Below are 10,433 nucleotides of genomic sequence, written 5' to 3'. Positions count from 1 at the left end.
CTGAGACATTAATTGACAAGTCCTATGTGCCTGTAATTTTACCAGAATTTCTATTTCTAAACGTAGACTTTACGCGTCACATCATCTTGTTTACATTGCATGGACATGTAAAATGAATATAGAGTCAGTGCAACTGTTTACAAAACAACATAATAAAAACTTTATTGAGTCATATTTCAGTTACTGCAAGTTTAAGAAGTACTGTATAGCTCCTACGCTCACACGATAGCAAATTGTCAATAAAGCTTCGTGCATTTTTGTCACTCCAGCTTGGATGGTAGCCAGATGTTTTCATTACTTAACCATATTATACATAAAACGCAAACATTTGAGTACGTTGTAGTTTTCGTATTGTGTTTACATGTTATTGCAAAAAAATGAAAATTGGCACAAAATATTTTTTTGTATGGAGCCATCACGTAATGAAAAGGTTTAATACGAACAAACTGGCGCCCCGTGTTCTGACACAATGGGTTGGGTCGGGATTCATAGATGCAATAACAATCCACATTCCATTTCCTCGCGTGCGAATTGCCTTAATATTGCTTCGGCTCGACGAATCCGTATTTTCGTTGCACGAAATTGATTGATTTACATGGCAAAGAAAATCAATATTCACATAAATTAACGAAATTCAACAAGAAATGTAATTTCCTGATTCTTCATTTTATTCAAACGTCCCTATTTACAGCTCCTACAAAAACATGATTGACATTTGCAATGAACCTGTAATATTTATATATATATGTGTGTGTAGAATATTTACTTGAATATTTTCAACGGAATCAGTCAAGTTCTGAATGTTGGCGAGTTTGGCGGAAGCGGGTGGCAGCCGCCGGAACAGGGTGGGCCTACTTCCTAGCCTCGCGACGTTGATGAGGCCATTGTCGCGACATACGAAAATGAGTCTTGGCACCTTACACATAGACAGGTGGAGAGTTGAAATTAAAATATAGTTTAATAAAATATATAATATAAAATATAAAAAATAAAGTAGGTTTCTAGTGCGTATACTTCAAAAAGCCTAGAGAGTCAACGTTTATATATATATATGCCATGCATTCGGCAAGTTGCTGCAACTTGGTAGCATTATGGTGATCCCTAAATACGTTTTAACACCTATATACACTTGAAGCATGCAATATAAAGCACAGAGCGGTTAATTAGATACGCATATAAGACCCACAGGATCCATTTTGCGGTGAAAGCGGAACAAAATTAAACCAATGAACATATACGAGTAGTTAGCATATGAAATAAAACGCCGCGCTTCAACCACCAAGCGTAAATCAACGAAATTGTGTCAATGATTCAATAAAATTATATTCTATCAATAATGAAACTATTAATTCTAGGTATCGATAAATTAATTACTCCATTGTTCAGCCGAGCTTCAAAATTGGGTAAAAATGTATTATATGGATACTTCAATTGGAGACAAAAGGAACAAAAGAAAATGTGTGGAAGCTGAGACGGCAAAAAATAATATCTTGAAATACTTTTGCCGCGAGAGGATTATTTTCATCAAAAAGGAACGCCTGCTCGAATACGTTCCGCTGCTCCCAACGCGTAAGTACTTCGTTGCTAAAAGCGCACTTCAGGCGCATTATAACTCCTCGCGGTTTTCCAACGTACCTACTTAAAATTGAAACATTAGTAAATACACTTTGCGTCCAAGCGACGGTAAGTGTATTAGGTGATGTCGGGCTACAGAAACTGTAATTAGCGCTAATGGGGCCGACGTTAACCAGAAGCTTGCCTAGTGGAGCACTACGAGGCGAACTTCACTTAATTTTATGGAAGTTCTGTGAGGTTAATAGGATAATAACCTCATACATCAACCTGGGGAAGGTTGCGATTACAGTAGGGTTATGATGATAAAACTTGGGTTACGTGTAATTAAGGACGATGTAGCAACATTAAAATAACGGAACATTTGAACAGCATATAGCTTAGCAGCATATGGCTTATCCCTTGCAAAGGATAGCATCACGTAAAGTCTATAATTCGTTGGTATTCTCATTGATATTCATTGAATGCAGTTCCTGCACAAATACGGGCAGCTATGCTTAATTTCGAAACTATTATTGGTATAAACTGCTGCCTTAGAATTCTGAGAGCGCGCGTCAGTTCAAATTGCTGCGGTGCCGGTGTTCCAAATTCCTAGGACATAGGAGTAATGAAATATTGCTATAATATTTATACCAGGGTTGTTGCTGATATTCATTGCGGATGTTCGAGTTGTGATATTACATAAAAGGCACTCGCGAATAGATTACAAGTTTTTCAGAAACAGACTGTCAGACGAAAAAGCAGCTAAGCTGTTCTTTAACACACAACTAAATATAACTTTGATAAAATTCCAAAACAATTAATCCAATAAAAAAAACAGCCAATCTGTCTCGTGACAGATTGGTTGTTGTCATGTAGATTATTTTTTTGTTAGGTAATAAATGTCACAAAATCATTATTTTTATAACAATGCCAATACCAAAGATAGAAAGCTTTTTCATGTAGAAAGATTTCTTTTTTAAAACATCAAGTGACGGGTCGACAATTCGTGCGCCTGATGGTAAGCACGCCTGGCCATAACAGTTATAAATTGCACTACCACTGTGCCCGTCACCCTGAGACATAAGCTGACAAGTCCCATGTGCCTGTAATTTAACCAGCACCGTCACCCTTCAAAACCAGAACACAGTAATGCTGACTTCGCTGAGCTCTATTCAGTAAGGGTGTACATTTTTCGCGTTTTTTTTTTAAATATAAAATCAGCATCCGCATCAGCATCTGCTGATGTGTAAACAACCTGCATCAGCAACAACCCTGATTTATACTAGCTCAGCTGAAGTATTCAGCGGGAGGTTAGTTACCCCGCTCCCACGGAAGCGGCGGCAATGAATGCCTAAGTGGTGCACCGGGATCCATTCAGCGGGGAGCTGAATGCTACCTAACTATAAAAATGCTACCCAGTAAACAACGCGCTTTCATTGCATATGTGTCACCTGGTACCCTAGTGTGCACTCGTCGATAATTAAACCGCTCTTACATGTTTGCTACGCGTACCGCAAACTGCATGCGGTAGGCTGAAAACACTTGCGCACTCTAAAATCAATTTGCTCGGAACGACATCGTCCGGCCCAAACTCTACTTGGATATAATTATTCAAAGTCAAAGTCAAAGTCAAAGATTATTTATTCCATAGGTAAAATAAATTTACACTTGAAAACGTCACATTTAAGCTACTGCTCGTTCACTACGCTGACCTCCCTGAGAAGAACGAGCAAGAAACTCTAGGGATTGCTCTTTTCAAATAAACTTAAATGCTATGGAATACACTTTGAATCAAATTTGTGTGGATTCTGGAGCCATGTCGTCTTTCCATACATCTTTATCTAACACGTAGTCTTCAATTTTGTAATATGATTTTTCGATCAAAATATTTTTAATGTAGTTTTTAAACTTAGGAAATGATAAACTTAATATATGCTCCGGAATCTTATTGTAAAAACGTATACAGTTCCCCATAAAAGAGTTGTTTACCTTGGTTAAACGAAATCGTGGTACCATGAGTTTGGACTTAGCTCTAAGGTTAATATTATGGATATCTTCTTTCTTATTGAAATTATGTATATTTTTACGGGCATATAAAATATTTGAGTAAATGTACTGCGATGCCACAGTCATGATACCAGTCTCCTTAAACTTTTCTCTGAGAGATACCCGAGAGCCTAGACGGTACACAGAACGAATCGCTCGTTTTTGCAATACAAATATGGTTTGAATATCTGCCGCTTTACCCCACATGAGAATCCCGTAGGACATTATACTATGGAAGTAACTAAAGTAAACTAGTCTAGCAGTACTAACATCGGTAAGCTCACGTATTCTGCGGACTGCGTATGCAGCGGAGCTTAATCTGCTGGCCAGGGACGATATATGTGGAAACCACTGAAGTTTACTATCTAAGGTCACTCCCAAGAAGACTGCTTTATTAACAAGGTCTAACTTTTCTCCGTTTATTTCTATGCTTGGACTAGTCGATTTTACGTTAGGTAATTCAAATTTAACACATTTTGTCTTCTTGGCATTAAGCAATAAATTATTAGCATTAAACCAATAAACTACCTTAGAGAGGGTATCATTAATACGGTCATGGTTAATGTCATGTCTGTCTGTTTTAAAAATCAAGGATGTGTCATCAGCAAACAACACTATTTCGCAATGGTCCTTAACAAAGAATGGCAGATCATTAATATAAATCAGAAATAAGAAAGGTCCAAGTATTGAGCCCTGCGGAACACCCATTTTTACTGGAGAACCCAAAGAAGTTACTCCATTTATGTCTACTTTCTGAATTCTACCGTTGAGATATGACGAGACAAGTTTCGACGCCTTGCCATTTACACCGTAATGTTCCAGCTTCCTAATAAGAGTATTATGATCAACGCAATCAAATGCCTTTGAGAGGTCACAGAAAACACCAATAGCGTTCTGGGACCTTTCCCAAGCATCAAAGATGTGTTTTAGTAACGCTACCCCCGCATCGCTAGTCGATCTACCACTAGTAAACCCGTATTGTTCACTATGAAAAATATGATTCCTACCGAAAAAGGACAGTAATTGAGTTAGCATAACCTTTTCGAATATTTTACTTAAAGTTGGTAAAATTGAAATGGGCCTATAGTTGCTAGGATCAACTTTCCTACCGCTTTTGAATAAGGGAATAACCTTGCTGTATTTCATTAAATCGGGAAAAACACCTTCGTCAACGCACCTATTGAAAGCTACAGCTAACTGTGGGGAAATGAGATTAATAACTGAGTCTATAACTTTAGTTGATATGCCCCAGAGATCTTCAGTTTTTTTAACATGTGTTGACTTAAAAGCTTTTATGATGTCTTGTGGATTAACATGACGAAAATTAAATAAACTGCCACAAACGTTAACATTTTCCTTTAGGAGATCAATAGCAAGTGAAGGGGAGGAATTTAATGATTTTGTAGTGTTCACAGCAATTTCCGAAAAGAACGATTCAAAAGCTTGGGCTACTTTATCTTTAGATTTTATAAGTTTGCTGTCTAATTCTAAAACTATATCTCTATCGTGTAGTTTAACCCTGCCTGACTCTTTATTTATTATGCTCCAAGTAGTTTTAGATTTATTTATCGATTGTCTAATTTTGTCGCTGTGAAACTTAACCTTAGCAGCTACACAAACTTTTTTAAATATTTTCGAATAAATTCTAACATATTCTATAAAATTGGAATTATTATTATAAGTTTTCATAGCATATAGCTCATACAAACGAGACCTACTCTTATGAATACCTACTGTTGCCCAGTCGTTGAATTTAGTCTCTCTATGGAAAGTTAATGTTTTCGATTTAAATATATTGTCAAATTCATTTTTAATTAAACCAAATATCGTGTTATATAAAGTATTTGGATCCTCCGGTATATGGGATAGGGAATTTAAACTATTGCCGATATTATTTTGAAATCTAATTATTCGTTCTGTGGTAATCGGTCTGCAGAGAAATTGGTCTACCTTCTTGCTCATTTTACAATTAAAAGAAGCCAATTGGCCACTATGGTCGGATCTTAAGCAATTAATTATTGATTTAGACACTGCGTCTGTGTTACAAAAGATGTTATCAATACAAGTAGAAGAGGAGGCAGTAATGCGAGTTGGTTCTAAAAAAAGATTAATCAAGTTAAAACTTTGAAATAAATTAATGAGTCTTACAGAAGTAGAACAGTTTTCCAACAGGTTTACATTGATATCTCCACATATTACTACGTTTTTTTTGGTTGGAAAAATCCGCTTTAAACTGTCTTCCATAATTAATTCAAACTCGTTAAAATTAGCAGAGGGGGGCCTGTATACACATAAGACGACAAACTGATCCAATTCCACACATGAAATCTCAATAGTTCGTTCAGTAGAAAGATTTGTGATATCCTTACGCTCTTTAAATTTTAAGTTACGCTTAATAATAATCATGGATCCGCCTCTACTTAAGCTCTTTCTTATGAACGAACTGACTATTACATAATTTTCTATATTGTTAATGGCTTCGTAATCTTTCAGCCAGTGTTCTGTAACACAAAACACGTCAACGGAAATATCGTGCAAAAAAAGACTTATTTCTAATGTTTTGCCAGAAAAGCCTTGAATATTTTGATGTACTACATGGAAACGATTAGACTTTTCTGTTGTCGTGTTTTTTAGTTTAAATTATGCTTATTAAAAAGTATACTGTTGCTACTTAAAGTAGGAGCATTGTCGTGGGACTGTGTTATATCTTCTATAACAGCGTCCTTAATATTAAAAGATAGCAAACTAGCTATATGTCTTAGATACCTTTGGGGTAAAAGTAAATTATCCTCAAAAAGATTGAAGTTCCTTACGAACTTATTAATATCAAAACAAAATATAACGTCACTATGACGGCAAGTCAAATTATGAATGTGCGAATTTATGTTGTATATATACTTATTACGAGCGATGCCTAGGTTAGAGCAGTAAGGGAATGCACTTAGTATGAATTTACACCCACACTTCTCATGAATTCTCAAGAACACGTCAATGCTACTATTTACTTCTTTTTTACTAATGTTAGTACTATCACCTATTATAAGAATCACTGTTGTATATTTATCAAAGTTGCAATCACTTAACAGTGTAATAATTTGACTAAAAGTAGCTCCTGGATAGCAATAGTTGACTACCCTTTGTTTTAAGTGGTTACTAAGGTGGTGGCCTAGTCCTACGCCTATTTTATCAGAAAAAACTACCGTTCTTCTGGATGGCCTGGTCGGAGTTCTAATAGTCTTGGTTGACCGTTGACTGTGTCGAACTTCAACAGTTGTAGTGGAGCAGACACGTTTTCCTGCAGCAACGCTGGCATACGATGCACGTGTTGGTTGCGTTGATGATGTGGGTGGTGGGGACGGAGTCTGATTTGTTTCTACTGGACCATTTGTTTCACTAAGCTCATCGTGAAGAAGGACTTGAGTAAGTTCTCTATACTCAGTACCCAGCTTTAAAAGCTCATTAGTTGCAGCTGAAAGTTCTTCTAGTTGTTTCTGCGTAGAAAGTAGGTCTTTAGTTCGCGATTGAAGATCTAACTCTAGATCTTTCACTTGTTCGGCCATCTTCACCTTGTCCTTGTGTAAATTTAATTTTTCTGATTTTAATTTCTTTCTTACTTATTTTTAGAGCTGGAAATGACTTTATTTTTTTGAGTCTTAAATCACGTACATTTATTGCTTGGTGGAACGAAATCGAGTCGCGATTATTAGGTACTACACATTTAGAAATGAATGACACAGGAGAGAACTCCTGTACTTTAATTTGTCCAATTTTTATAATTTCATAAACCATATCACAAAGGCGCTCTTTTTAGCTCTGAACTAAAATTCTAATGTCTATGGTACTCATACAAACTGAGTTTCAAAAAGAGAACGACGTACTTTTGTAATTAAATTAAAAGAGTCTCCAATAAAATAATTTCAATTTTAAATTTCAATTTTAAATAAATTTGACAAATGGACGTAGCTAAGCAAAAAGTATCCTATTCACAAAATTATTAAAAAAGACTTATATGTACCAAACGGCTCCTAAGCGCTCGTGTGCACGAAGCCGCCACCGCGCCGATACCGTTCCGCCACCGCGCCTCTATGCTGTGTATACGTTCACCACCGCGCCGCCTCCGCACCGCCTCCGCGTCGCCACCGCGCCATCACCGCGCCGTCACCGCGCCACCGCCGCGGCACCATTCGCCAATATTTGGTTTTGTTTATTCCATTACCAGCCGCCAACGTATGCGCACTTACCTACCTACTTAACTTTTTAGTAATCTATCATGGAAAATTTTGAATACGAAACGTTCATAACTTTGGTGGAGGACAGAGAAGTGTTATGGGATAAAATCAAGCGGCAGTGGAGCGGTGGCGACGCGGTGGCGGCGCGGTGGCGAACGTGTACACAACATAGAGGCGCGGTGGCGAGACGGTGTCAGCGCGGCGGCAGAATCGTGTACACGAGCGTTGAAGTCTAACTTCTTAGATCCGCGAAAAAGTCCAACATATAAACATAAATTAATATCTCTGGAGTTACATGACATTTTAAGTTTTAAAAATAAAACAAGAGTGAGAAACACTTTTAAACTTTAAACTGCCTTATCTCGAAAGTGACTGTGGATGTGCATTGGATCCTTTTTTGTTTAACTACGTCCAAATATACGTAGTGACGTTATTCTGTTCAGGAACACAGTGAAGCGTTAAAATAATATCTGAAAATGTTACACATTCGATACAACGACGTAACCATTTGGCAAAAAATTACTATTTAAAAACAATATAAAATATCAAATGTGACGCTACTCAAACGCTCTACTGCCTTCTGATTGGTTAAAACATAAGCGGTACTTGGCCAATCACGAACACTTCTATTCTATCTCTCTAGTTTCTTGTTTTGTAGCGTTTGTTTGTCTTTTGTTTGAGTTTGTTGTCATGGATTGTAAATACATATATACATTAAATATTGGTTCTGTCTCAATATTTTAATTTATACTCGTGCAAAAAGTATTGTAGTTATGCAATCATTACATAATTAGGTCTCAAAATCTCGTGCCTATAATAAGTTATACCAACCCTTGGCAAACTGGACAAAACCTCGTGACCTAAACACGATATTCGACTTGTAGGGTCGTATTCTAGAACTCTACTTAATGCTCAAGTCAGGATTTCAGTATGGTTTAAAGCACTCGAAATCATACTCAAGTCCTTGCCATTAGGGTCGTATTTCCAGTGCTTGAAATCATACTCGAGTATATAACCAGAAACAGAGATGAAATAAGAGCCATCCATCTCCAGCAATTCATCATGCAAATGAGACTTATATCACTTTTAAATATCAGCTCTCGTTTGCGCTGAAATCACAAATTAGAAAGCTGAAATAGTACAGCACCAACAACTGACCTGTGTGTACGTCCCCGAATATTCCAAAAATATTCTGTACTACTTGGTACTTGGTGCAACGGGCTGGTATCCGCAACTCGACGACAAAGCGCCTATTTTGCGTGTAAATATTCTGTATTTATTGTAATAAAGATAATATCTGTAACAATGGGGGATGTTCCATTCAGCGGTGTGGGAGAAACGGCAAAACAAACGTAATCACATTTCATCGGTAATTAAATATTAAATATGCAATTTTTCAATTTTTGTCCATTATAGCAAGACTCAAGTTAGACTGATCGATTTGAAGTGAAACATTTGACGACCCCCGTCGAGTGTTTAGAATTCGGGCTGACCAATCGGAGCGCAGTTGTCACCGTAATAATTTGGCAGAATAGTTTTGAAACAAATTAAATGACATTTCGTCTCTATTCCGGGTTATATACTCGATGTTACTAAGCAGTGCATAAAATACTGTTTCTGATCTAAATCGCGTATATTTGTTTTTTGAAACAAACCCACATTTCGAGCCCTTTACAGGTTTCGTGGTCACGGTTATATTTCCAATGTGTAACAATCGCGTTAACCAAAGAACTCGATAATTTTTAAGTCTCTCAAAGTCTCAAAGTACGGACAACGGCACATCAGACTACACATTTTTGTTCGAAAATCGTCTCCAGTGCAACGGAACAAGATACGTCAATGTGTAGCTTGATGTGCTGGCGTGGTACGTTTACATTTTATTGAACGTTCGCAATGTTTTATCAGTCCCGCGTGATTGGTGTCCCGGAAGGGCCATGTGGGAGGTTGAACGAGCAATTTGTGCCTGTGAAAAAACAAATTTGCATGCGCACGGCGCGCGGGGCGTATTCAGTGAGCAGAAGAAACAACGAATTAGCGCACGCAATTTGTAAGCGAAAGTTATTGAACTAGAGATGTTGCTGCGGGTCAGTAACGACAACGATTGTGTTGTATTGTTATATAAAAATATAGAGCAAAACCTCGGTCTGATGCTCAACGATTAAATTGAAAACCGCTTTACGTTACCGGTTCGATTGGTTTAGATAAATACGCCTATTAATGCAGCTCCAAGGCTTAAGCCAGTTTTTCGTATTTACAAAACAAACTGCTAAGAAATTATAAAGAAAACTCAAAGTTTATTTATTTTTTTATTTTATAATACGAAGGGACGGGACGAACAAGTGGTGCGCCTGGTGGTAAGCGACAGACTTGTCCATAACAGTTGCAGTTGGCACTGCACATCATCAGAGCTTTAAATCACAAAGATCTGCGGAGCATTGCCACGATGCGGGCGCCCGTCACCCTCAAACATAAATTGACAAGTTCCATAAGCCTGTAATTTCACCAGGCATCCTTACCCGTCAAAACCGAAACGCAGTAATGCTCACAGTACTGCTTGGCGGCAGAAATAGGTAAGGCGGCAATATTTCCCTGGACGAACTCTTT

This window comes from Hyposmocoma kahamanoa, unplaced genomic scaffold (genome assembly GCF_003589595.1).
Source record: "Hyposmocoma kahamanoa isolate Upper Pololo Valley unplaced genomic scaffold, ASM358959v1 87, whole genome shotgun sequence".
NCBI lineage: Eukaryota > Metazoa > Arthropoda > Insecta > Lepidoptera > Cosmopterigidae > Hyposmocoma > Hyposmocoma kahamanoa.
The sequence above is the reverse complement of the archived record's forward strand: the minus strand, read 5'-3'. Positions refer to the sequence as shown.